Here is a 27,331-nt window from a genome sequence, read left to right as displayed (position 1 = left end):
TCTGAGCAGGTTCAGGAGTCTGCCCACGGAAAACTAGTCGCAAGAGCTGAGCCCAAGTTAATACACTATACAGTGTGCCAACTCTCATGATTTTATTATGCGTCTTGTGATATTTGGTGCCCTACTTCAAGCCCCAGCTTCTGATTCATGTGATTATAGAAGAAGCTCAGTTTTCATTTTAATAAAAAGTAAGTTTCTATAGCCTCATGACTTCAGAAAAAAGCTTGAAAACATGAAATGACTGCACCCTAAAGACTCAGAAACCAGAAGGTAAATAAAACCCACCACATATTTATTATTGTTTAAAAAGTCTCAGGATTTTTTGGGTCTGACCAATTATTTTTGAACGCTTGGGGTTGGCAATACTACAGGATAATACAGGATGGGCTATATAACTGTGCATTAGAAATCCAGAGGTTTTAACATTTCTAACTTCTTCGTGCTTATTCGTATAATAATATTTATACTACAATAATATTTATACTATTTCCATACATATACACACAGTCCACACACAGCCATCTAAATAGTTATCTTGAGATGAGAGTTTGCTATGACTGGTTAAGCAACAAATCATGCAAAAGCAGATGGACACTAAGAATTAATGGTCCAGAAACTGGAAAGAATTCAAAAGAGGCAGGTTTTTCAATACCTAACATATCCTACATGTCTTCAGGAGATTTAAGTAAAAGAAGCTTTGAATTAAATTTAACTTCTGGCTGAATTAGCTAGACCATCTAATGTTGAATTAGAATATGCTAAAATAGTTCTGTTTCTGGTAATAAAAATCTTTGAAACACATAGTAATGAAGAATATTTTTTACTCATCTAAAACCATTATGGCTCAAGCCAGCAGAAAATATTAATTGCCTTTTGGGTCATCCAAGGTCCTGGAAGGCCTTGAAAGCTGGCTTCATAACAGGCAAAGTTATTCAGCAGAAAGGTCCATATAGAAAAGAATCACCTTGATCCCAAGTCTGTTCTTCAGATTGTAGTATAAGACTCATCTTTTTTGACAGAGCCAGGAACAGCACCTATAAATAATTTTCTTAAAATAATAATAATAAAATAATAATGATAATAATTAATAAAATCTTTGACCATATAAATTTAAGCACCCTGGAATAGAGGGAACAGGAAAAGAAAAGACTCCTTTGAATTCATGCTTATAATTTTGTTTGGGGCTTAAATACCATGATGATGAGTTTGACGGGGTATTTTTTGGTGAGGACGAGGTTTGCTTTAGTTCTTACCGTCAAGTTTCCAGCTTAATGTCAAATCTCAAATTAAATTTAATATCCCCCAATATACAATAATTAATACCTGAAATCTCATTCCCTACAATGTTGTCCTAACTGTTGTACTTTGTAGAGTCCCCACATGTGACTGAACTGGCTCTACCTTAGCATTCATTCTGGACAAAGCTTGTAAAGATCTTGCAAAGCCCGTGACAGCTGCATTTTAGGTCTAAACTAGCGTTACTTGGCTACTACCAAGATGAAAGCAGTAATCCCTCAAAAAGGAAAAAGCCTCTAAGGTGGCCAAGAGGCAATGCTGCTCCAGTGGGTCAGCTATCCAGGTAGCTGCTTTCTTTGAGATGGGAATATTTTCTTCACATCTACTAGGTAGCATTAACTGTGTGGATTGATTTTGAGAGGTGCTGAGCACCCACAATGCCAGCGGACTTCAGTGGGATTGGCAAGTGCTCCATGCCTCTGAAAGGCAGGTCCTTTAAAGCTGATCTACAGAGCTGAAGATACATTTTTAGACTAAAATGTATAACTCCTTCCTGTAAACCTTAACCACAAAGTTGTGATTTTTAAAATTATTATTTTAATGATCATATTTAGTTAAAACTTATTCTTAGGTCAGAAAACTGATTTGTATGTATTTCAGGACTTTATAAATCCTGCTCTGGATTTGTATCATACTCTGAGAACTGACTGGCCTGTGTCCAAAATATTTGATTGATCAGTCAATCAGAAAATAAATCTGAAAGATCATTTAAAAAGACAATTATAAGCTCTACAACAGAGTTTGACAAATCATGCCAATAAATCCCAAAAAATATATTTACATTAATAAATCCTTATATTTTCAGATTAGTCATTTCATTTCTATAAGCATTCAGGGTTTTGATGACTTGAAATCATAACCAGGGTCATAAATCCTGTTCTAGCATTATAATCATTTTGATATTTAAAAATAACATTTTGCCAGTTCTCTTACATTGCTACATCATCTAGAAGAAGAGCCATCTTGGGAAAGGAATATCACCATCTAACAAGTAGAGACTGTAGAAGAAAAATATGGCAGATGTGAGCAGAAACCATTTTGCAGATGGTAAGGGAAGTGTTCTAAATTTCTCGTGACATCATGAATAGTTTTGGCAATCTCAGAACTGACTATCAAGACTCTTTCCAAATCAAAAATGCTAATGCATGAAGCCCTAAGTTTATGGGTTTTTTTTAATGACATCTTGAAAGAATCAGAAAAGGACTATATATATTGAACAAAAAAAAATTCTGAATACAGATACCTTCACTTCCTGGACAACAATTAATCTGAGTACCCGCTTCTTCCTCTTTCATGTCTGTAGTTCATGCAGCAAACATTTGTGTACTCCTAATTTATCTTTTATTTAATTGATGTGTATGTATAAACATTTAGCCAAAAAGGATATGCAAAGTATGGAGCTCCCACTCCACATGCCCACAGTATGAAAGGGTCAGCGCTACCAATCATGAGCCCTGACTGATTAGGGAGCAGGCAGAAGGAGGAACTAGAAGTCTGGAAGAAAACTCCACCCCAAATTCCTGCTGCCAGCCTGCACCCAGTTGGAGGATGGAGATGCTGCCCCGCAACAGGAGCTCAGCCCCAGGGCTGAGGGATATGTTTGCAACTGGCTTGATCAGCAGGCACAGGGTCAATGCTATGAAAAAGCTGCATAGCTTGAGCAGAGAAGATGATGATGATGGAGAGAAAATTAAACCTAAATCCAGGGCTAGGAGACCAGCCCGATGAGCAGCCTAGGTGCACAGCCACAGTTAGGCTGGAAGATTGACCCAGACCCAGCAGAGGAAATCCTGACCAGCATTGTGACAAAGACAATCTGGCATTATAGAGTTGCCAGGCATCCGGTTTTTGACTGGAATGCCCAGTCAAAAACGGACCCTGGCGGCTCCGGGCAGCACCACTGACTGGGCCGTTAAAAGTCCGGTCAGCAGCACAGTAGGGCTAAGGCAAGACCCTGCCTGCCCTGGGTCTGTGCAACTACCTGGAAGTGGCTGACATGTCTGGCCCCTTGGTGCAAGGGTGATCAGGGAAGCTCCGCGTGCTGCCCCCCCAGCTCCCATTGGCTAGGAGCTGCAGGGTGGCACCTGAAGGGGCAGGCAGTGTGCACTGTGCAGAGCTGCCTGACCACGCCTCCGCCTAGGGGTGGGACATGCTGGCCACTTCCGGGAGCAGCGCAGAGCCCCCACCCAGGATCGGCTCTAGGCACCAGCAAAGCAAGCACATGTGTTTTTTTGCTTGGGCAGTTGTGCTCTCGGAGCTCAGGGCAGCAAATTTTTTGCTTGTGGTGGCCAGCCCTGTCCCCACCTGAACCCCTGCTCCCAGTTGGAACCCCCTCCTGCACCTAAACTCTCTTGCAGACCCCACGCCACCTCCTGCACCCCAACTTCCTGCCGCAGGTAAGAATCCCCTCCCACCCCATAACTCCCTCCCGGACCTCAAACCACCTCCCGCACCCCAACTCCCTGCCCCAGCCCAATGAAAGTGAGTGAGGGTGAGGAAGAGCAAGCGACGGAGGCAGGGGAGCTGGAGTGAGTTGCGGGTGGGGCCTCAGAGAAGGGGCAGGACAAGGGTGGGGCCTAGGGGCAGGTGCAGGGCAAGGCAAGGGTGTTCAGTTTTGTGCAATTAGAAAGTTGGCAACCCTATTTGGCAATTCAGCACAGACTAGGACTCACTACTCTGAGATTCCATGGTACTCAAGCATCAACAGTCACCAGAAGGGGCAAGAAATACCCCATTGTGGGAGTCAGGCCCTGAGCATGGGGGCAGCGTGGACTACTTGTCAGGTAAAATAGAATCACTCTGTTACAGAATAGGATAGAGAGGGTTGAAAGATTTTTCAAAACTGACAAAATAATAAAATAATAATTATTATTAATAATAATTCTGCTGAAAAATGTCATTTTTGTCAATTCTAAAATGTTCAAGGGAATCTTATTGGTTTTGAAGAAAATTTAGTCAGGAAGCTTTCACAGATCCAGGATGGAATTTCTGGTCAAAAAGAGAGAGAGAGAGACAAAGCACTCCCCACACCCCATAATCTGGGTCTCCCACATTTCAGGTGAGTGCCCTAACCACTGAACTACACAGTCAGTTTCTCTCAATCTCCTGTTGGAGCTGTTCCACTTCACATAAACAAACAAACATTCAATGGGCCAGAAAGAGAGACTGATTCTATAGCCTAGTGTTAGGGCATTCACTTAGGCTGTGAGAGGTTCAAGTCGTTGGTCCAAATTACGTAGAGCAGGGACTTGAAGCCATGACTCTCACAATCCAGATGAGTGTCCCAAGCACCAGGCTATTGGCTAATGTGGTGGCTCTCTTTTACATTAAAAAAAAAAGTGTTGCAAGTTTCATTTTCATTTTGCATCACAACAAAAATAAATGTCAAAACCTGAAAATGTGGGAGGAAATGGAATTGTTTTCTGGCTACCCTAGTTAAGAACTCAGTGTACTGTATTACTGCAGGGATTATGTGTGTGACTTCTTGTTGGGGCCCCTTAATGGTCCCTGTTACAACCCTTGATGAGCTCCCCTTCCTGGACACTCGCTCACTGTACTGGATCCAAACCTTGGGTTCTACGTGCTCTTGTCTTGCTGGGGCTGGGCAGTGTAGGCACTGTCTTTCTGGTTCTGGATCTTTAGGCATACAATCTAGATGCAGTGCCTGTGTCTGACACCCTTTTAGCATAGGTACCCCATCGTCCAATTGCTAGGCCCTGGTACAAGTACCACCTCTCCCAAGCCTCCGCAGTAGCTGTTGCATACTCTCAGAGTTACACCAAACCTGTGAACTCTCTGGTTTGCTATTTTCCTTTTCTGGAACTATGATATGCAGAAAGCAAAGGAATTTCTAAACACATACACACATTTACTTTACTCTTAAACAACACAAAAGATATAAAGATCCATGGAAAAACAACCTAACATGCACATAAACTTCTGCCAGTTTCTTCACCACCCTCAGTCTGTTCTCCTGTCTCTAACATAGTCTTCCTTTTACAAGGTTCTCTAGTCTCCCCCTGTCAGGTGACTCTCCTCAGTGACTTCAGGTGATCTGTTCCTTGGTTACAAGCTCACTGAGTTTTATGGTTGGGGCAGAAACTAGCTTATTATCTTAGGGTGCTTGCTTTTGAATGAGAAGTGCTACAGGTAAAGGAGCCTGGATTTCACTGTATTGTTAGCCTTCTCTCAGATACAAGATTTTCTCCGGACCACCTCCCTGGAGGTTTCAGCACAAGATAAAGGATAAAAGGCAAAAGTATAGGTGCATTACTCTTACTATCAAAATGGCACTCAAAACAAAAGTTTGAGATAGATACATACTGACTTACACTAATCTGTCACAGTCCTTTTTACTACTGTGGATTGTCCTTGCTCAGATAGAGTCACTGGTATTATATTGGAGAGTAGCATTTATTTCTTGGTCATTCGAGGCTCCTGAAAGTTGTGAAAGGGAACAAAAGGTTTTGGCCACATGGAAGGCAAGTGGGGTTGCAATTTGAGAACAGCTTAGCAAGCAGGGGTGCTCCCACCACAAAGTGTCCTCTTTGCAATAAACCAACATATTTTTCCCTGAAACCTACCCACCATTTGCTTTAAACATGCCAGTTTCTCTCTTTGATGTATTATTCTTAAGCATTTTGCATTAGTGCCCAGAGACGACAAATCAGAATCAAACTCCCTCGTACTAAGTTTTGTACAAATATATTGTAAGACAAAGTCCCTGCCCCTAGAAGCATACAGTCTAAGACTTACTAGTATCTACTATACAGAGAAGACAGCTTTAAATTAGAAGTAGAACAGATCTTTCTCTACCAGTTGGAAAGGAATTGGGATGATAGTTGAAATATGGTCAAATACATCAAATGCAAGAAAATTGCAATCAACAGTGTTGTATCCTGCAAACCTTTCATCTAACACAGAGTTTCTAAACATTTTCATGGTTTAGTTTTCTCATAGAAATATATGGTTTGTGGATATAGAATCTGTGAAGGAATTTTCTTCTTTTTAGTTAAAAAACAGCATGTATTCTCTCCACCCTCCTCCATCTAAAGATAAAGCACTTTGATACAAAAAGAGTATTTTATGATACAATACATGCCTAGCTAGAAATTAAAATGCTCAGTTTTGAAGCTTTTTTACAAATTAGGAATGGTGATTTTTTGACATATTTCAAAAAGAAACTTAAATTACCACATTGAGCCTGATCCAAAGTACACTGAAGTGATGGAGAAAATTCCACTAACATCTACTCACTGTTGGCCACACTTATATGCACTTCACAATTAAAAGTAAAGTATATAGGGATATATTATCCACTAGTTCCCCATACATGTACCTCATGTATGAGCAGATCTCCAGTTGATATAAATGGGTGTTTGTTTGTGGAATGAAGACTATCACCTGACTTGTATATATAAACATTTTTGACGCAAAGTACTTGCACAATTGTGATGACAGTTAACACAAGAGCTCATGAGAGTTAATGTGATCTCTCAAGACCGTTTTGCTTTATCAAAAAAAATTTCCTGCTACCTCACAATAAATGTTTTATTAGAGCTCAGCTGGTAACCACCATTATTTTATTGTCACCCTTGTGTACATATACAGACAGATGCCAGAAAAATACAAGTTCTTCAGCGCACCAAATCCCATTCTCTTTCAACATAATATACAAACTTTGAGTCTGATTCCTAGGGGGCTGAACTCAGTGAGAATTATGGGAGATCAGAACATTGCAAGATCAGCCCATAGATGTACTATATATTGAATATCTTGTGCTTAAAGGGAGTTACCTGGTGAAGTAATGTCAATGTTAAGAATTCCTTGCCTTTATAGTTGTGTAATTCTCATTTCTTTTGAATATTTTGACTTATCTCAAGCCTTCTGATTTTTTTTTCTTTTCTTTTTCCCTGCTGAATTATCTAGCTTGTTCAGGCTGAAGGACCCTCTATTTATAATTCTCACACTTAAGGTTTTAGTTCCAGAGGGATTTTTCAGTGGAAAAATCATAAATAGAGGGTCCTTCAGTTTGAACAAATGGATTGATAATTCAGTAAACAAGCTGAACAAAACGAGGGAGAGAGAGATTCAAAACATCTAGCAGAAACAACAGCTTAGCAATGAATGCGATAAGAATCATTCAGCAATATATGTAGTCACGATCTGAGTGGTTAGTGCACTTAGATCTTGGTAATTTCTTTTAGGAGAGAAAATGAGTAGACAGCAGACAGCGAATTATTAAATTATCCTATTACACTTTTATTTAGAAATGTACAATTCCTGCAGACAGACTTTGAACAAAATGGCTTTTAACAGCAAAAGCAGCACAACTCAAACTCATATATTGGCGACCAGCAAAGATTTTTTTCCACCATCCAGTCTTGGAAAATCCTGTCTCTCTTGCCCAGCCCAGCCCCCACACCTTTTCTGTTACAGCATTCAGTGTCCAGCCCAAAAGATTTCCATACAGGCAGTAATTCTGTCTCCAAAACCCTCTGGGTGAAGTCTTGTCCCCAGTTAAATCAATGGGTAAACTCCATGGACTTTAATGGACCCAGGATATCACCCTCCTTTTAATTTCTTTTTGTCTAAAGTTGGCCACCTGGCTCCAGATGGTCTGAAATGAGTCTTTCAGGATGGATTCTCCTGAGCTATTCAGCAGAGCAGGCCCCCATTCCTGCTGGGACTGGAGTCATCAAGTCTACGGTCACTTTGCCAACACAAAAGGGAAGCTACTTACCAACTAATGGCCCATCTGGTATTCACTCATTGCCTTCAAATTCCCTATTGCTGGCTTGTTGACACTTACAGTACTAAAAAATTACACACACCCTCTTTAAAAAAATTGGCACTTCTAATTCTTCCGAACTAGTATTGCTTTATTGCAAGAGTGCCTTTGTTCTCCTGTGAGGAATAGTTTTAGTCTTCTTAAAAAAAAAAATTGGGATTTCTTTACATCATTGCTATTTCTGTACATAAACACTTGCATCACTTCCATCCATATGCAATACCAGGTGGGCTGCCAGCTGTTTGTGGTGTTAGCAAAGTGATCTTAGGTGTGATGGCTTCAAAGCAGGCTGGGATGGGGGTCTTCTGCTCAGAAGAATCAATCCTAATACACAAATTTCAGGGCTTGTCTACACATGATAGTTAATCTGGAATAAAGTGGCACCCTGTGGAAAAAAATCACAATTTCATGGACTGTGTGGAAATCATGAAATTAGCCCAATACCATGAATTTTCCAACAGCAGGGAGGCAGAAATGGTCATTTGGGTGCAGCAGTCTCATGCTCTGTGTGGACCACAGTGCACAGCAGTGTCGTGTCGGAGCAGCAGTTCGGGGGTGGGGAAGCTGGTTTTATGTGAGACACGGTAACTAGCGCCGCTGCCACTTGGAACACGAGGAGTTGCGGCCTCGGGCAGAAGCTGGCTCCCACGCGCGCTGGTCTTGTGCAGCTCGCAGCGTGCGTTCCAAGCAGGGGCACTGCTGGCTACGGCACCTTGCATAATAGCGGCTGCTGAGTCCCCCTCAAACTGCTGCTCCAACATGACGTTGCCGTGTGCTATGAGCTGCACTGAGCATGAGATTCCTGTTTCTGCCTCTCCACCGAGCCCGCTGCTGCCTGTGCTCCAAGCAGGGGCGACGCTGGCTAGTATGCCTCACATAAATTTGGCTGCCAAGCATCCCCCGAAACCGAAGGCCCTACGTGATGCTGCCACCACCACACACTACAAGCCACACCTAGCACAAGGCCAGGATGCACAACACCCACTTCCACCTCCCCACTGCTGAAAACAATTGCAGCAGGTCAGAGTAGACTTGGCAGTCGTGCATATTCCATGAAATTTGATCCTTAATGGTATTGCCATGAAGTCTCAAAACAACAACAACAAAAAACACCTGCAATTTTCACTAGGCTTTAAAGTCATCCTCCCTTATTCCTAAAGTGGATTAACTAGTCCTGATGAACTCCATACGTAGATACTCTTATTTCAGAAGAAGAGAATAAGAGTGGAGCAAATTGATACGTTAAACAGTAATAAGTCCCCAGGAACTGATAGTATTCCTGCAAGAATTCTGAAGGAACTCAAATATGAAATTGTAGAAATTGTGGTATGTAACCTATTGCTTATATCAGCATCTGTACCAGATGACTGGAGGATAGCTAAAGTAATGCTGATTTTTAAAAAGGGCTCCAGAGGTATTCCTGGAAATTACAGGCTGGTAAGCCTGACTTCAGTACCAGGCAAATTGAATGAAACTATAATAAAGAACAGAACGATTAGACACACAGATGAATACAATTTGTTGGGGGAAGAGTCAACATGGCTTTATGTAAAGGGAAATCATGCCTCACCAATCTATTAGAATTATTTGAAAGGGTTAACAAACATGTGGATACGGGTGACCCAGTGGATATTGTGTATTTCCAGAAAGCCTTTGACAAGGTCCCTCACCAAAGGCTCTTAAGCAAAGTAAGCAGTCATGGGATAAGAGGGAAGGTTCTCTCATGGATCAGTAACTAGTTAAAAGACAGGAAACAAAGGGTCGGAATAAATAGCCAATTTTCATAACGGAGAGAGGTAAATAGTGGTGTCTCCCAGGGGTCTGTACTGGGACCAGTGCTGTTCAACTTGTTCATAAGTGATCTGGAAAAAGGGGTGAACCTTGAGATGGCAAAGTTGGCAGACAACACTCAATTACTCAAGATAGTTAAGTCCAGAGCAGACTGTGAAGAGTTACAAAGGGATCTCATAAAATTGGGTGACTGGGCAACAAAATGGCAGATGAAATTCAATGTGGATAAATGCACAGGAAAAAAATAATCCCAACGATCCATACAAAATGATGGGTTTCCCAGAGTGGAATCTGTAAAACTATTATAGACTAAAACAATAATATAACTTGAATATTTACAGGAGAAGAGAAGGATCAGCCTGGACACTGGAGGATTCTGACTTAGGCCATGCAGCAATAAGAAGGAATTGGAGAAGCAGTCAGTCCACCCTGCCATTTACACTGTCCGTGCAGCACAGGAGGAGAGCAGGGGTGCAGACGCAGACAAATGGACCCCACTTGCAAGAATTCTCCAGTCTCAGGTGCATGGAGTGCATGGTTACCCACAGGGGAATACACACAGAGACCCACACCCAAAGAAGAAATAAAATGTTTCTATAGATCTGTACTGTGAATTGAAGCTCTCATTGTTATTGACATACAAGATTCTGAGGCACATCAGCAACAGGAAATAGAGCAGCTCTGTAATGCAGATCAGATATGGAAGGCAATTTTGAGAATCAGGAATGGGAGCAAAAGCTCAAATGAGTTCTTAGAAAATAAGGGAATGAAAAGGTTGTAGGTGGTTGTATTTCAGCTGTTTTCATGGAACATAAACCTAGAAAGGTACTTTTTGGTTACTAAATTTTAACCCAACCTTGATTCACATGGATTTAGAAGTTCAGCAAAAATTTTCTTCCCCATTTTGACATCTTAATTTAGATGCAGAGAGATAAGACATAGAGATGCTGATAAGATCAAAAAGGGAAATCACTTGCCAATTGTTCCTGACATAAGCAGTCAAATCTATGTTTGTACAGAGGACCCCTAACACAGCAAAACATGTTTGTAGTTCAGAAGTTTAGAACCTAAGCTCTGGTTTTAAGTCTGAGAGTGGTACAATTAGATATGACTTTTTTTAAGCAAAGTAGAAAAGCGTTGCTGGTCTGCTCTCCTTTTATACTGGGGCTTTCAGCATGCTCATCTCTAGAGGTACCAGTATCTATTCTAACTATTGACAAAGAAACACCTACATACAACATAAAATGAACTAGATTTAAAAAATACCTATTTTTACATTTTATATCAGATCTGGGATCAAAAACCATAAGGGCCAATTTAAATCTGAGGATCTGAATCTAATGAATACACCAATCCTGAAACTGGGGAGGGAATGGATTAGTGGTCCTAGTATGAGTCTACCTTTAGTTAGAACATGTGGTCCATATTCTTAGTTCCCTGAGGTTTGTGTATTTCATATATTTTACTGTATGCTGCATTGATGACCCTCTTAAAGCCATTGCTATTTTGGTTTCTGAAGATGTTTAAAATAGTTTCACTGTTCCTTAAGAGTAAGGTAGTCAGATATATACTGTGATGCTGGCAGACCAGGCTATGGGCCTGAGCCAAGCACTTACAAATTCATTGCTGGAAACCAGTTTCTTTTGCTTATGTGTCAGTATGCGTAAAATGGGTACTGGATTTATAACAATGTGTTTAGACTTTATGAAATGGTTGTAAATTGCTGCATGAATTAATCTCAAATTATATTTTTATCATATGCTGTAAGGTAATATTTAAGTTTTTGTTTTCTACCTGTAAAAAAAAAAAAAGTGTTCTCTGAAACTGTGAACCCAGTCAGGAGGGATTCTCCTGCCCATCAAAAAGGCCTATCAAAACTAAATGGGCCATTGTGGGACATTACAATACAAAGGCTTTGTTAATTGCCCCTTACACCCATGAAGAGGCTATATGCAAAAGGATTCATTGTGGAAGAAAGAAATAAAGATAGCTGGCAATCTTTTGTTGTTTGGACTCTCACAGGGCCGGAGCTATGAAACAGAACCAGAGATCCCCAGGATCAGCCTTGGTTAGCCCTAAAAGACATTCAGAACTGACAAATTACTACAACTCTGTCACCTTTTGGAACCATAGACTAACTCATTTGTGTATAAAGAAAAGGAGTACTTGTGGCACCTTAGAGACTAACAAATTTATTTGAGCATAAGCTTTCGTGAGCTACAGCTCACTTCATCGGATGCTTATGCGCAAATAAATTTGTTAGTCTCTAAGGTGCCACAAGTACTCCTTTTCTTTTTGCGGATACAGACTAACACGGCTGCTACTCTGAAACCTGTCATTTGTGTATATATGCTTGCTTGCTTTAACCTTGTAATAACTCTCATTTCTTTTCTTAGTTAATAAATCTGAGATAGTTTCCTATAGGATTGGCTACAAAAGTGTTGTCTTTCGTATGAGAACTAAGGTACAAATTGACCTGGGTAAGTGACTGGTCTCTTGGGACTGGGAGCAACCTGAATATTTTGTCATCTTTGATGTATAGCAACCATCAGTCACTAAATCCAGCTTGCCTGGGTGGCAGTATAGACTGGAATGTCCAAGGGGACTGTCCGTGACTCCATGGTTAGACTGTTATAGTGCTTTAGGAGTTCACACTTGTTACTGGGTTGGTGAAATCTAATTATAGAACATACAACCAGTTTGGGATCTCCGCCCTGCTTTTTGGCAGTCTGCCCTGAGGTTGGCACTCAGGACTGTAAGCAACTCCAGACAGCATGACACATTCAATCACTTATGAACATTTTTCCACCTGGTGGCAACATTCTGCTTATGTGTACTTCTCAAAACTCACAAGGAGGCTATTAAAGCAAATGTTTGTGTGACTCAGACCTGTTTATTCTTTCAATGTGTTTAATGGTCCAAAAGTTGACAGCATGAGACATTTAACTTCTCTTTCTGATGACACAGAAAAGCAGCAATGCAAATTACCCCAAAGTACCTCACTGAAATGTCTCAACCCTGACTTGCAGGGACCACCTGTAAGCATGTCCATGCCGAGGCCTGTCTACCAAATCTGAAAAAGGGTACCAGTTAGATAATATAATGTGGATGCATCCACTGTGAACTGGACTGAGAGTGGCAATTGTTTGAAGATGGGTTACTGACAATGTCTGTAGCTCACTAGTGAGCTGGGCTGGCCAGCCTCAAAGCAGCAGCCTAAAGACACTATCTCCCATTATTAACCCTCTGAACAAGTCTCCCAAGAATTTTCATTTGCTGTTGTTAGTGACGGTGCCATTGACAAGTATAAATATAATACATATTTGGAAAAGACCGTTTTACATAAATATCAATATTGTTCCTTTCCCCTGCCACTTTTGGTATGGTAAATTCTAGGAATGAAGGTGTAGGGATGTGAGGGGGTGGAAAATAGATATAAAGCACCTGATCACATAAGAAAAATTGCATGATGCTGCCTGTTCTTGGTTAGACCCTTTCTGGCATGGTACTATGAATCAACCGACCCTTTTACTTCCACACTTACATAGATCCACTATGAAAGAAATCCCAGGGCTGTTTCATCTCACTTGCCTTATAATATTTATATGCTGCCATTTGGACAGAGAACAGATGTGATGGATTAATTACTAATAAATCAGATAGCAGAGAACACAAAATACCATCAGTTTAAAGAGGCAGCATTAAGAATTCTGTAACATGTAACAACCTTTTCCTGTTTTTCAATAAAAGTGTTTCTCTTTCCCAATGGTGACTATCTTTCCCCTGTGCCCTGCACCTCAAGGACACCTGGATGGCAATGACTTAAGTGACAATATATGGATAAATGCATTTATGGTTTGCTTAGGTTTGCTAGAAACAAAGATGAGTAATATTCTTCAATTTGGAGAGATGGCACTAGGTTCCACCAGTATCTTTTTACTAAGACTGTTGAAGTGGGAGTTCTTGCAGTCCTTAGTCTCTTGCTACTAGCCTAGAAATCCCACAAATAAAACAGCAACAAAAATTTAGCACTGTTGGTCCAGTCACATCCTTCTTTGACAGCATTCCCACTTCCCTGACATCTATTTTCTGATGGCAGGATGCAGACTCCTACAACTTCCACAAGGAATCTAGGCGTCAGTAACTCCCTCATTATTATTTGCGAAACTTCTGGCCACTGTTACTGAATTCATATACCATAATAATTATAACAATTTTTAGAATGTAAATATAAAACCGTGTTCTGATGAACCCCCCAAAATTAAGGAAGTTAAAAAATAAATAGGAAATATGGGCACTGATTCAATTCCTGATTCCAAAAAAGGATGAGACCATCACTATGCATTCATGCCTTGTTGAGTAACCTTGTGGTCTTATTGTCGCCCTTGTCCTAAGTCCCAACTTCTTGTCAGTTTATGACTCACTTGCTTTGTCATGTAGAATTTAGACTTTGGGTCAAGGTCTATGTTTTTACTTGATTCTGTTAGATAGTTAGCACACAGCTGGACCCCGGAAAGATAGTAACTACTGTAATAATCTCATGCCAATTTTACTCCAATCTAAGTATTACCTTCAGTGAATAAACTCATGATTTACATCAGATTAATACCCTGTTTTTCACTTGTCTCACTAGGGCCCCAGGTGTTGCACAGGCTTTAATCATAAAAGTTCATTTCCAGAGCATAGTAATTAGATCAGTCCACAACATCGTTGTACCATACACACTGTAATACTACTCTGGCAGAAAAGAATAAGTTAAGGATAAAGTGACAACATAGTCTAGTCTTCAGTGCCACGTAAGGGATTTTTGCTTTGTGTTGAGTGCGCTGTGTTTTGTTTTTGATGGCTTAATTTCCATTGGGAAACTATGTAGTCATCTTCTTAAAGTGGGAAAAATTAGACATGTTGTATTGTATTAATAACCTTATTTAATTTCAAAGATTAATAATACAATTCAAACACCAACCACCATATACAGAATCAAAACTGTACAGCCATTCATTGCTTAACTCAGTAGTGTCATCTTCAAAAAAATCAGAAGAATCACTGAGTTTCAAAGATGCAAAACCCCTTGTTATTACAGAACTCTTAGAAAAACCAGCTATTTGCTTATACACATTGATTTTTAAAGGAAATACACTGGTTGTATTAAAAGAATTTTAATGCAAGTGTGTAGCGTTCATGCACTTGGCAACATTCAGAGCACACCCGAAGTGTTGTGTAGGAGCAGTGCACACACGGCTCCTCTCAAGGGCATGAACCTTGGAATCTCGCCCAGATGACATGAACCGTGGGAAGCCTCCCAGGACTGGGCTCAAGACCCGAGAGCAAGGAATGCGGTAGATAGATATTGGTAAATAAGAATATTAAACAAAGCCAGTGTATTCCTTTTATCTGTTGGAGTATGTAATGCGTGGGGGGAGAGAAAGAATAAAAGAGAGGGTGGAAAGCTGACAGGAGACCAGCCGTCAGCAGACCAGTCTGCTTGCTTGCTTAAAGCCTTGTTCTGTCTTGTATTTGAACCACAACACAAGTGCAAAATTAAAATAAAGTATATTATGGCCACAAAACTTTATATCCAAATATTTGCTGTAATTCTCACCCAAAATACATGACCAATAAGCCTATCCCATCCCCACCAACACTGGCACAATATATCTCTGCCAGATTATAGATTAAATTGAGCAAAAGCATCTTGCCCAGTGCTGATGGCCAGTCTGCTTGGGCAACAAGCAGAACACATTGGTCTGGTAATTAATCAGCATGAAACTAAATCCCTGGCCATTACCATCAAGCAGCCTCCAAATCCAGATTACAATCAGCTCATTATTAACCTGTCTGGATGGGACGTCAATCAGGTGACAACTGTCAAATATTTGGGTAGCATCATAGACAGTTCTGGAGGGTGTTCAAAAGATGTGGACATTCATATAGCAGCTGCTGCCATTGTTTCAGGCCTTTTAGCGGCCTGTGTGTGGACACCATGGCATCAGACTTGCTATGAAAAATGGTGGATCTACAGAACCATGGTTACACCAACTCTATTGTATGGAAGTGAAACATGGGCACTGAGGAAGGCTGAAGAAAACTGAACTGATGTTTTCGATTCTAGTCGTCTTCATTAGCTGCTCCATATCAAGTGGCAGAACAAGATCAGAAATAAGGATACTGAACCTAGCAACTGCCTCCATCCGAACTAGTTTGGTTTCAGTGGTTTTCTTGGTATGGATATATTATTAGAATGGAAGATAAACAGATTCCAAATCATGTGTACCAAGGAATGCTAAAACATGGCCAGTGATCACCGGGACACCAGAAGCTTCTGTGGCACAATAAAATGCCAGTGATAGCTATAAATTGAATATACAGCCAGACCATGACAAGCACCTTATGAATGAGTTGGCATCCCCCATGCACCCTCGTGGCCTCTGCACTGCCCTTCTCTTTATTCTCCCTCTTCCAGGCCCTTTTTAAATAGACCCCACACATTTGTTCATCCAATCACCACCCTTATTGGGTCTGGGTTTATTCGGACAAACTAACTCAAAAAGCAAAACTCCGTCTATCGCAGAGCATGGCTCTTACTGCAGAGCCTGGGTGAGTGAGAGGGTTCCTTCACAGGGTCCTTTTGTCAGTTCTTTGGAGGTGCCCTGTTCTGGTTTCAGCGTGTAGCTGCCCTCCTCAGAGCTGATTCCCTTACAGACTTCCTAGCGTCACCTCCCTCTGCTTCAAGAACTACTTCAGCTCTCTTCTAAGGAACCAGTTACCTGAGGTTCCCATCCCGCAGAAGGTGTTTCTGGTTGACTCATTTAGCAAGCCTGCTCCAGGCTTCAAGTCTTCTGCAAGAAGCTACCTCACTCTCTCTCAGTCCCTTTGCTCTCTCACAGACCTAGCCAGAGATCAATCCAGGTGGCACTCGATCTGCAAGGAGGCCACATCTTTTGGGGACCTGACAGGATGATAACGGTGATCTTGCCCAGGCCCTCCTCGTGGTGACCAAATTCAGACTCTGGCAGACCACAGGAAAGAACTAATTCCACATTTCTCCTGAAAACATGCTGCCATTCACCCCAAGGGTGCAACCCTGGGGAAAGACATTTAGAGCATGCCAGGAAGTAAAACCTGGTAGGGACATGGAGATGACACAGTAATAGACATAATCCTCTCCCCCAAATTATGTCAGGGCTTTATATGTTTGCAGAATTGGGGCACATATGCTAACAGTTACACAGGTGCTTAACTTTACGACTGTAAGCAGTCCCATTGAAAATCAGTCTCACCCACGGGACTTTTCATGGTTACTAAAGTTTGTGTAACTGTTTGCAGAATCAGGGCCTGCAGTTGACGGTTGCTGGTTGAGAACTGTTCCCTAATCAGAGTTCTAGCTGACAAAGATATTTTATTACTACCACTACTAATAAAACCTAGCTCTTATATAGTGCTTTTCATCAGTAGGTATCAACGCACTTTAAAAAAGGTCAGTATCATTACCCCATTTTTACACATGAGGAAACTGAAGCACACATGGGGAAAGGGACTTGCCCAAAGTCTGTCATCAGGCCTGTGAATGAGCTAGGACTAGAACCTATGACTCCAGAGTCCCAGTATCCAGTCGAGAAAATGTCAGAGGTTTCATTCCATGTTTAAGGGATCCAGATGGTAGAGGTGCAATAAGGAGGGGAAGGGCTAGACACTTCCCTCTTGGCCATACAGCGTAGGTCTCTCTGATGGGAGGAGGGCAGGAGGGGAGAGGCCTATACAACCTCTCAACTTGCGCCAGTCCTTGGAGATGGGGAAGAAGAAGTGGTGACTGAAGCTATCAGCAACCAACACAGCCTGGAGTGGGGGCAATGGCTCCTCCTGACACTCCAGTCCCCGGGGCTCACAGATCTGGCTCCACGCTTACCAGAACCCTGCGTCGCCATCTCCTTACACTGCCTCCTTCATCTCTTCCGCATCTGAGCTGGAAGGAGAGATGTCGCCTGGCGACAATATACATGTGCCATGCAGCAATGCAAAGCACAGGAACCCTATACAGATGATGTGCATACCTTTCTGAAGGCAAGATCCCACCAACAAGGAAATCGGGAATGTAGTGCATGCGCAGAGCTGTGTGGCACTTGGTTGTATGTTGATTAGCTTGTCCCACAGCTCTGTGTGGTGTGAAGGTGGATTTTAACGGTCTGTGTAATAGGTGTGCAAATGTAGGCTTTTGTAGTGACCTCTGCTACTTGGCAGATAGCCTGGGCCCCCTCCTTAGGAAAATTCTGTTTTTTCTGCCAGATGGTACCTAAAGGATTTGATCCTGCAAGGTGCTGAGCACTCTAGCCTCAATCTCGCAAAGCACTTGTAAGCATGTACTTAATGTTAACTTCAGTGGGATGACTCATGTGATTAAAGTTAAGCAGTTGTTAAAATGCTTTGCTAGATGAGGGACAGAGTGCTTAGCACCCTGTAGGATCAAGCCCAAACACTCTCTAAATCAGTGCTACTCAAATTGGTGGTCTGCGGCCTGGTGCGGGTCCGCGAGCCATCGGCTGCTGGTTTGCGCGCAAATTGGAAAAAAAAATTGCCGGTCCCCCACATCAGATAGCTTGAGAAGCACTGCTCTAAATCACTTCTCTGTGAGCCAATTTATGTTTAAAATATTTTGATTGTACATGAACACTTTTTCTTGTACAATTTAATAATCTGTAGACCTGAGTGATAATGTGACAACAGAAAAACAAAGATTTTTCACCCCCCACTTTTTTTTTTTTTTTCTGATTTCATGACCACCCCTTCAAAAACCTGAGGTACCTTTTGTGACTTTCAGCACAGGAAAAAAATAACATTCTAGTACAGGACACAGTTTAGTCACTGAATACAAAACATGACATTGAGCAGGCTGGCTCACTAGTCCTTACCTAAACTATGCGATCGGTTGTGCAACTGTTAAAAAAAAAAAAAAGAAAGAAAGCCAGGGTGACATTAGCATGGAAAGACGTCCACACAACCACTGGGAAATAAATAAATTACTAAAAAAATTTTCTAAAAACAATCAAAAGTTGCTAGATGGTAAGTAGCCTTGTATTTTGTATGATTACTTTAAAAAAATAGGAGTAGAGATCTCTCTCCTTTGAGTTAGCAGCCCCTGCAATGAGTAATTTTAGTGCCACAAATGTGAATAAAGAAAGTAAGGCCATAGCCAAAAAATATCTGTAATACAATAACAGCAGCAGTACTCAAGGCAGATTTAGTGGCACTGCCATACAAAAACAAACCAACCAACCAACCCCAGGGGGTTTTGCCAGGTGTGTGGCCTGTGACTGAAAAAAAATGAAGCAAATCTCACCCTCTCTCACACACACACACACACACACACTCTACACTGTTTCAGAGTAGCAGCCGGGTTAGTCTGTATTCGCAAAAAGAAAAGGAGTACTTGTGGCACCTTAGAGACTAACAAATTTATTTGAGCACAAGTTTTCGTGAGCTACAGTGCTCCTAATCTCTTGGTACCTCACCCTGTTAGGAACTCAATACTGCCATTATCATACCACACACAATTACACTTTCAGCAAAGAATCATCATCACTCGCCATCCTGTTTCACACTATGGCTTTATCAGGGCACAAGTCGTGTACGATCACATTCCTTACTCTTCTAAAGCCATGTCTTCACTACAAAATTATGTCGACTTAACTTACGTCATTATACAGCCACCACAGTTATTAAACTGCTTGTGTGTGTACACAGTTGGCTCCTTATGTCAGCACTGCGCGTTCTCACCAGGAGTACTTGTATCCATTGTATTGTCAGTGTGGGGCACTGTGGGATGGCTCCTGAAAGCCAGTAACAGTCAATGTAAATAACACAGTGTCTACACAGACACAGCATCAACCTAATTACATCTACCATGATTCTACTAAATCAGTGTAGAGAGGCACTTACGTCGGTGGGAGCCAAATTTAAGTGAAGACACTTCCACAGCTAGATCGATGCAAGGCAGCTTACGTTAACCTAACCATGTAGTGTAGACCAGGCCTATGTGTCTCAGCTAGTGCATTAATTAACTGTTCCACTAGAAGCAGACAGGCTGCATCACAACATACCATTTTCAATACAAGTCCTGGCAGCAGCCTGCAGAGCCACACATACCGACTTCAAACCATTTAAAGCTGGTTGAACTTGAGACAGCTATGGGCTCGGACTTCTCTGCCACTGCATTTCCCCTGAAGTGGTAGATTTTGCAGCACCATTATCATGTTGAATCCAGAGACAAAGAATCCAGCATCATGGCGTGACTCCAGCTCTTCCCATCGCCTCACATATATGAGAAGGAGCGCAGTTTCATTAGCCATGTTAGCTTACATTTATAATAGCACAGGAATTAGAAATGGAAGAGTCCAGATAGGTCAAGTTACCTGTTCTTCCTGACAGAGCAGGATTGTTCCATCCAGGATACTACAGAGGCATTACTTATGGCTCCATAGATAATACCGAGTTGAGTTTTGCACTTAAAAGCAAGGATTCAGCCTCTTTGCTTGGTGTGACAAATAAACTGCATCCTCCCCCAAATCACATTACTGAGCATTTTGAAGTGAATCAATGAGTTTATACATTAAAATTAGTTTTAAAAATGAATTTGATCCACAAAATAGAAACACATGCTTAAACTTTAAGCACATGAGCAGTAACACTGATGTTAAGCATATGCTTAAATGCTTTGCTGAATTGGGGCCTAAGTTTCCAGTACACACACACACACAAAAAGAATAATAGTGATAGAATTGGCATTTTCAGGATTCCAAGCTTGTCATCATATGCAGGGTGACCTCCAGTAGTTCTTGTTTTATGTTTGAATACAGCACATCAGACTAAAGTATAGCCAGCCAACAGTCTGCAACAGAAGCAGACTAGCCATGTTCAGTTGATCAGCTGTTTCAAGCAAAAACATGTCTCTTGTGACAGAAGTCAAACACATAGTAAGTGGCTTTTCATAACCAATGTTAAAAACAAAAGAGAAAGGTTCCTTGCCACTACAGTCTTTTAAAATGCTTCTCTCTCAGGAAGAGCCTACTCCCCTTTGTATTCAAATCCTAGGGCAAATTATTTCTGAACCCATTCCCTTCTTATTCCTTCTCCTTGATGGAGGGGGTGAGGGGGGGAGATCACCAGCTGACCCCAGTGGGACGTTGCACTCTATAAGCATATTTTTATAAAGCATATGAAGGTGAATATGATGTAACTGGAATATGCTTTAGGCAAAAGGTCTCTTGTAAGGTATCATTACAAATGACCCCAGTGGGATGTTGCACTCTCTATGCATATTTTTATAAAGCATATGAAGGTGAATATGATGTAACTGGAATATGCTTTATGCAAAAGGTCTCTTGTAAGGTATCATTACAAATTTTACAATCTACTGAGTGTATTCATCCTATTTGCATGTATCATTCTTGTATATGAAGCTAGAAATATGAAATATAACTCTGAGGTCCTATTGTAATTATGCAACGTGTGGGGTATTAATGGTAGTTTAGAATCTTGATGGCTCCAATTGACTAGAACAATTGGTTGTAAATGGCTCTGTTTACTTGCAAACCTCCCTGTGTATGTGTGGGCCAGGCCAGGAAGAATGGAGGCTGGGGTCTCACAGTACATGTGAACATATCACCTGATACTGGAATCCGTCTTAAACCTGATGCTTTTCCATTTGGAAGGAGGGGTGGGGATCCAGAGAGACAAAAGGTTCCCACCTTGTGCCAAAGCTATAAAAGGGGGTGGAACAGAACAAAGGGGGCTGCCAGTCATGAGAATACCCCGGCTTTCCACCTAAGATGTCTGCTGGAACTAACAAAGACTGTACCAGGGGACAGGGTCCAGTCTAGGAAGGCGTCTAGTCTGTGAAAGGTTTCAGAGTAACAGCCGTGTTAGTCTGTATTCGCAAAAAGAAAAGGAGTACTTGTGGCACCTTAGAGACTAACCAATTTATTAGAGCATAAGCTTTTGTGAGCTACAGCTCACTTCCTCAGATGCATATCGTGGAAACTGCAGCAGGCTTTATATATACACAGAGAATATGAAACAATACCTACTCCCACCCCACTGTCCTGCTGGTAATAGCTTATCTAAAGTGATCATCAGGTGGGCCATTTCCAGCACAAATCCAGGTTTTCTCACCCTCCACCCCCCCACACAAATTCACTCTCCTGCTGGTGATAGCCCATCCAAAGTGACAACTCTTTACACAATGTGCATGACAATCAAGTTGGGCTATTTCCTGCACAAATCCAGGTTTTCTCACATCCCCCCCCACCCCCATACACACAGAAACTCACTCTCCTGCTGGTAATAGCTCATCCAAACTGACCACTCTTCAAGTTTAAATCCAAGTTAAACCAGAACATCTGGGGGGGGGGTAGGAAAAAACAAGAGGAAACAGGCTACCTTGCATAATGATTTAGCCACTCCCAGTCTCTATTTAAGCCTAAATTAATAGTGTCCAATTTGCAAATGAATTCCAATTCAGCAGTTTCTCGCTGGAGTCTGGATTTGAAGTTTTTTTGTTTTAAGATAGCGACCTTCATGTCTGTGATTGCGTGACCAGAGAGATTGAAGTGTTCTCCGACTGGTTTATGAATGTTATAATTCTTGACATCTGATTTGTGTCCATTTATTCTTTTACGTAGAGACTGTCCAGTTTGACCAATGTATATGGCAGAGGGGCATTGCTGGCACATGATGGCATATATCACATTGGTGGATGTGCAGGTGAACGAGCCTCTGATAGTGTGGCTGATGTTATTAGTCTGTGAAAGCAGCTTATTGGAACATCTCTGCGGAAAACAGTTTCTTAATGTATTAAGCTTAGACTTGCATTCTTTCGCTTTATTTTGCTTGGTGACTTACTTTGTTTTGTCTGTTATTACTTGAAACCACTTAAATCCTGCTTTTTATACTTAATAAAATCACTTTTGTTCATTAATTAACCCGGAGTAAGTGATTAATACCCAGGGGAGCAAACAGCTGTGCATATCTCTCTATCAGTGTTATAGAGGGCAGACAATTTATGTGTTTACTTTGTATAAGCTTTATACAGAGTAAAACAGATTTATTTGGGGTTTGGATCCCATTGGGAGCTGGGTGTCTGGGTGCTGGAGGCAGGTGACCTGTTTAGCTCTTTTCAGTTAAGTCTGCAGCTTTGGGGGTGTGGACCAGACCTGGGTCTGTGTTGCAGCAGGCTAGCATGTCTGGCTCAACAAGGCAGGGATCTGGAGTCACAAGCTGGCAGGGAAAACAGGCTCAGAGGTAATCTCAGCACGTCGGATGACAATGCTAAGCGGGTCTCTGTGACCAAACTCGTCACACCCAGCTCCACTCTCCTATAGGCAAACTGAAATGCAACTGCTGGAGTTAGTGAAGACCTTGTTAATATCTTGCTTTGAGATAGGATTTTTACCCCTTCTGGTTTCAACCAGGAAGAGGGATCTATATACTCCTTTCACACAGAGACACAATTTACTTCTCGAGTCAAGAGACTACTCAATTTGTGTAATAACTCCTAAATCCCATTTAACACTTATATCTAAGATAATCATGCCTGACTACACAAGAACTAAAATTAGCCCATTATATCCCTCCTTTAGATCCCATTTTTAGTTACCCATGAGTTGATGCTGGTAATGCAGGAAAAGAAGATAACTTTGCCAACTATAAAACAGTTGGATCAAGAGCCAGATTAGGACCAGAATACCTGGGAAAAACCTATGGTTGTCCATAATCAGCTGTCATTTTAAAAAAATTATGTTAAATCCTGTCTATACTATGATGTGAAACATGTTTAAAAATGTGTTACACATTTTTAAATATGATCTACATTTCACATCTAGAAAGGACCTATGAGAGTTGTTTTTCTACCACCAGCATAACAGTCAAGAAAACAAAACATTTTACCTACAGACCAAAAAGATCTCTGAGGCAGCCACATGTCCAGAAGACGGGGAAGCTGTAAATGTGGAACAAAGAAAGGCCTATAATATTTTGCAGCCACACACAGCACTAGAAATGGAGATTATCAAAAGACCAGTGGCCCAAGACATAGTTTTTCTGTTTTTAGTGTTTATGTTTTTGGCTTAGTGAGCTGGTTCAAGGTCAATGCTTTATTAAGTTGTGCACACTGTAAAAAAAAAAATTATAAAAAGTAACCATCACATCTGAATTTTCTCAACATTGTACTAATATAATTTTTAAAAATTTTGTCTTGAAACTCTGTGACCATTGGGTTTAGGAAGGAATTAGGAAAGTCACAATTATTCTTCCTGCCATATTTATCACAAATGAAATGATGGATACATTTTTACTGTAGGCAACAAAAGCCAAATCCTATTTTTATACTTTCTCCAAATATGTGTAAAGATATTTTTAAGCTTAAACCATCTTCATGGACTAAGAAAGCCTATAAGGAACCCATATCAATGTAGTGACATTTGTGTGTCATGTTATCATATCCGTGTGATATTAGTAGCCTAGCTTCCAATGAAATTGCTGTTTTCTTGGGGCCAAATGCAAAGTATGGGATACTGAGCCTTCTTTAATCTACCAATATGTATATCATATAGTTAAAAAAACTATTGGAGAGAGAATAACACACTGTTTATGTTTATTTATTTCATTAGTGATATGAGATTGCTGACTGGAATAGAAGAAAAACAAGCTGTATCTTTTTCAAGCATCATAAAACACTTGCATGAGGCAAAACAAAGCCCATGTTATTTTATTTAGAGAATATTAATTTTACTCAGGTCTCAAGCAAACAGCTATAGTTTCATTAATGAAATGCTCTTAAGCTAATTTCCATTTGTATGCAAGCACAGTCATCAGTTTAGTACATGCACACAGTCACACATACTTATACTGATATCTGCATGGCAAGAAAGAGAACAGGGTGTTGATTTATTACACACAAATTGAATGAATAAGATAACATTTTATTAGTTAGATACCATTATAAAAATGACTATAAAAGGATGCAATACAAGTGGTATATGGCTTTATCAGTAAATCCTCTGTATGTTAGGACCTGGTACATGTTGTAATAAAAAGATAATTAAAAGTATTGAATCACAGAACCGTATCAAGAAATAGCCTTCTAACAATGAGAAATATTAGTATTGTAGTATGTATCAAAAAAGAATAAGAAGTTAAGCCACTTTTTAGTGAATATTAAAAAAAAACATATAGTTTTAAGAGTCACAGTTTTATATATAATGCCAGGTAACAAATACATTTCATTACAAAAAATATGATTTTTTAAAAAAAAATCTAGTTCTCAGACATTGAGAGTTAAAATTAATTACAAAAGCAGACTAAGGGCCAGATTCTGATCTCAGTTAAGACAGTGTTAATCCCAAGTAACTCAAGTGAAGTCAGTGAATTTATACCAGGTTTACACTGATTTATCAGAGGTTAAAATCTGTCCCTACATTTCCTGGTCCAAGCAGTATAAGGGTGTGGAGGGGAGTATTTCTCTTAATTTTAAAGGCTTTTACAATTTCTTGATAAAAGGATTTCTTGTTTGAGGAGCTTTATCTCATTTTATTAACAAGCATATTTATGCTTAGGTAATATTAACATATTGTAACAGCTTTAAGTAATAAACCATTGCTGAATATTGATAGAAATATTTCACAGATTTTTAATTTTGTGAATAGCAATGTCTGGCTCCTGAAATCTAAACCATTCTCTCCCCCCACGCCCCTTCCGCACACCCCTCTCTTTCAGGTCACCTCCCCCATTCTGGTCAGTTTAATATGGAGATTCTGTTTAAGCTTTGTAGTATAGAATAAGCACACAACATTTTCTCCTGGGAGTTAGTTCATGCAAAACACTGCCCTGCTGAGAGAGTGGAAATTTACCCATAAGACATTCTTCCAGCAGCAAGACTCCAGAGGAAACCTGATCAGAATTTTTAAAGACATGTCTTGATTTTCTCCATAATTCCTTCAAAGTTTCTTAGGAAAAAATATAAACCAAATGTTTAAGATTTATTAGACCTAGTCAAAAGAGACAGACAGTGAGGCACAGTCTAATTTGCAGAGAAAAACATAGGAGTAGGTAATGGATTGTTTCCAATAGATTTTGTGCTGTTATGATTTCTTTTTGTTGTTCTTTCCTCCTTCTGACTTTTAGTTTATAGTCTCTGCAGCACTCCAGTTGATCAGCACATCAACTTTTTCGCCCCATCACTGCCAGTCTCACTGACTTTAAAAACAAGGTGTTATTTTGCAACCTTTTGTAAAGTTAAAGATATATTTTCACTAACTACATCTCTGTCACTGATTTACATCTGAAGAAAAATACGTGTTTCCAAATTGCATAGTTCATAAGAAACATTATTTAATAATTTTTTGCCATTATTTATTTATAAAACCCCAGGGTGGGGGACGGGGAGGATTAGGAATGCTATATAGTGGCCTTCAAATGCTTTTTAATCAAGAAAGAAGCCTCTAATTCAGAGCGTGATCCAAAGCCCATTGAAATGAATGAAAAAGACTCCCACTGATTTCAGTGAGCTCTTAATCAGGTTTTTAGTGTCTAATCCTTCTCTGATTGATATGAATTATTATAACAAATTTAACATTTATATTGCAGTAGCACCTAAAGGACACAACTAGGCTGGGCCCCATTGTACCAGACACTGTACATACGCATAATAAATGGAAGTCTCTTCCCTCAATGACAGACCCTTCAATTGCTTACCACAAAGGGTTTGCAGGATCGGGCCCCCATAGCCCAAGCTTACAAACTGAAATCAGTTTGAGATTATGCACATGAATAAGGTTTTGCTGAACTGGACTCTTAGACTGCAACCATCCTCAGGATAGAGACCATGTCTTCCTTTTTAATCTTCAACAAAACAAACAGACAAAGCATGCCTAGGTCTGACCTCATCCTAGGACTTTTACTTTCACTTTACAAGTAGTGAGTAAGCATAGAGAAATTATTTTACAGTAGAACCTCAGAATTACTAACACCAGAGTTACGAACTGACCAGTCAACCGCACACCTCATTTGGAACCAGAAGTACACAATCAGGCAGCAGCAGAAAGAGGAAAAAAAAACCCCAAACCAGTACAGTACTGTGTTAAACAAACTATGGGGAAAAAAATGTAAAGCAGCATTTTTCTTCTGCATAGTAAAGTTTCAAAGCTGTATTAAGTCAATGTTTAGTTGTTAACTTTTGAAAGAACAACCATAATGTTTTGTTCAGAGTTACAAGCATTTCAGAGTGACAAACAACCTCCATTCCCGAGGTGTTCATAACTCTGAGATTCTATGGTACCTCTGCAAATGGCATTGGTAAGACAGATACTGAAATACTGTGTATGGTTCTGGTGTTCACATTTTTGACAGGATGTTTAAAAATTGGAGAGGGTGCAGAAAAGAGCCACAAAAATGATTTGAAGGCTG

The 27,331-nt window shown here is 40.5% G+C and overlaps 1 protein-coding gene and 1 long non-coding RNA gene across 2 annotated transcripts in view; one reads left to right on the top strand and one right to left on the bottom strand.

The window, feature by feature from the left end:
* Positions 1–12,679, top strand: part of LOC311520173 — a 48,908-nt gene extending 36,229 nt beyond the window's left edge. The window contains exon 3 of the long non-coding RNA XR_014711500.1: positions 10,219–12,679. This is a non-coding gene — a long non-coding RNA (uncharacterized lncRNA). The remainder of the gene's footprint in view (positions 1–10,218) is intronic.
* LDB2 (LIM domain binding 2) overlaps positions 1–27,331 on the bottom strand; it is a 490,344-nt gene that overhangs the window by 343,113 nt on the left and 119,900 nt on the right. The gene's annotated exons all lie outside the window — the stretch shown is intronic.

Source organism: Lepidochelys olivacea (genome assembly GCF_965140295.1).
Source record: "Lepidochelys olivacea isolate rLepOli2 genome assembly, chromosome: 4".
In the NCBI taxonomy this organism is placed as follows: domain Eukaryota; kingdom Metazoa; phylum Chordata; order Testudines; family Cheloniidae; genus Lepidochelys; species Lepidochelys olivacea.
The sequence above is the reverse complement of the archived record's forward strand: the minus strand, read 5'-3'. Positions and strand labels throughout refer to the sequence as shown.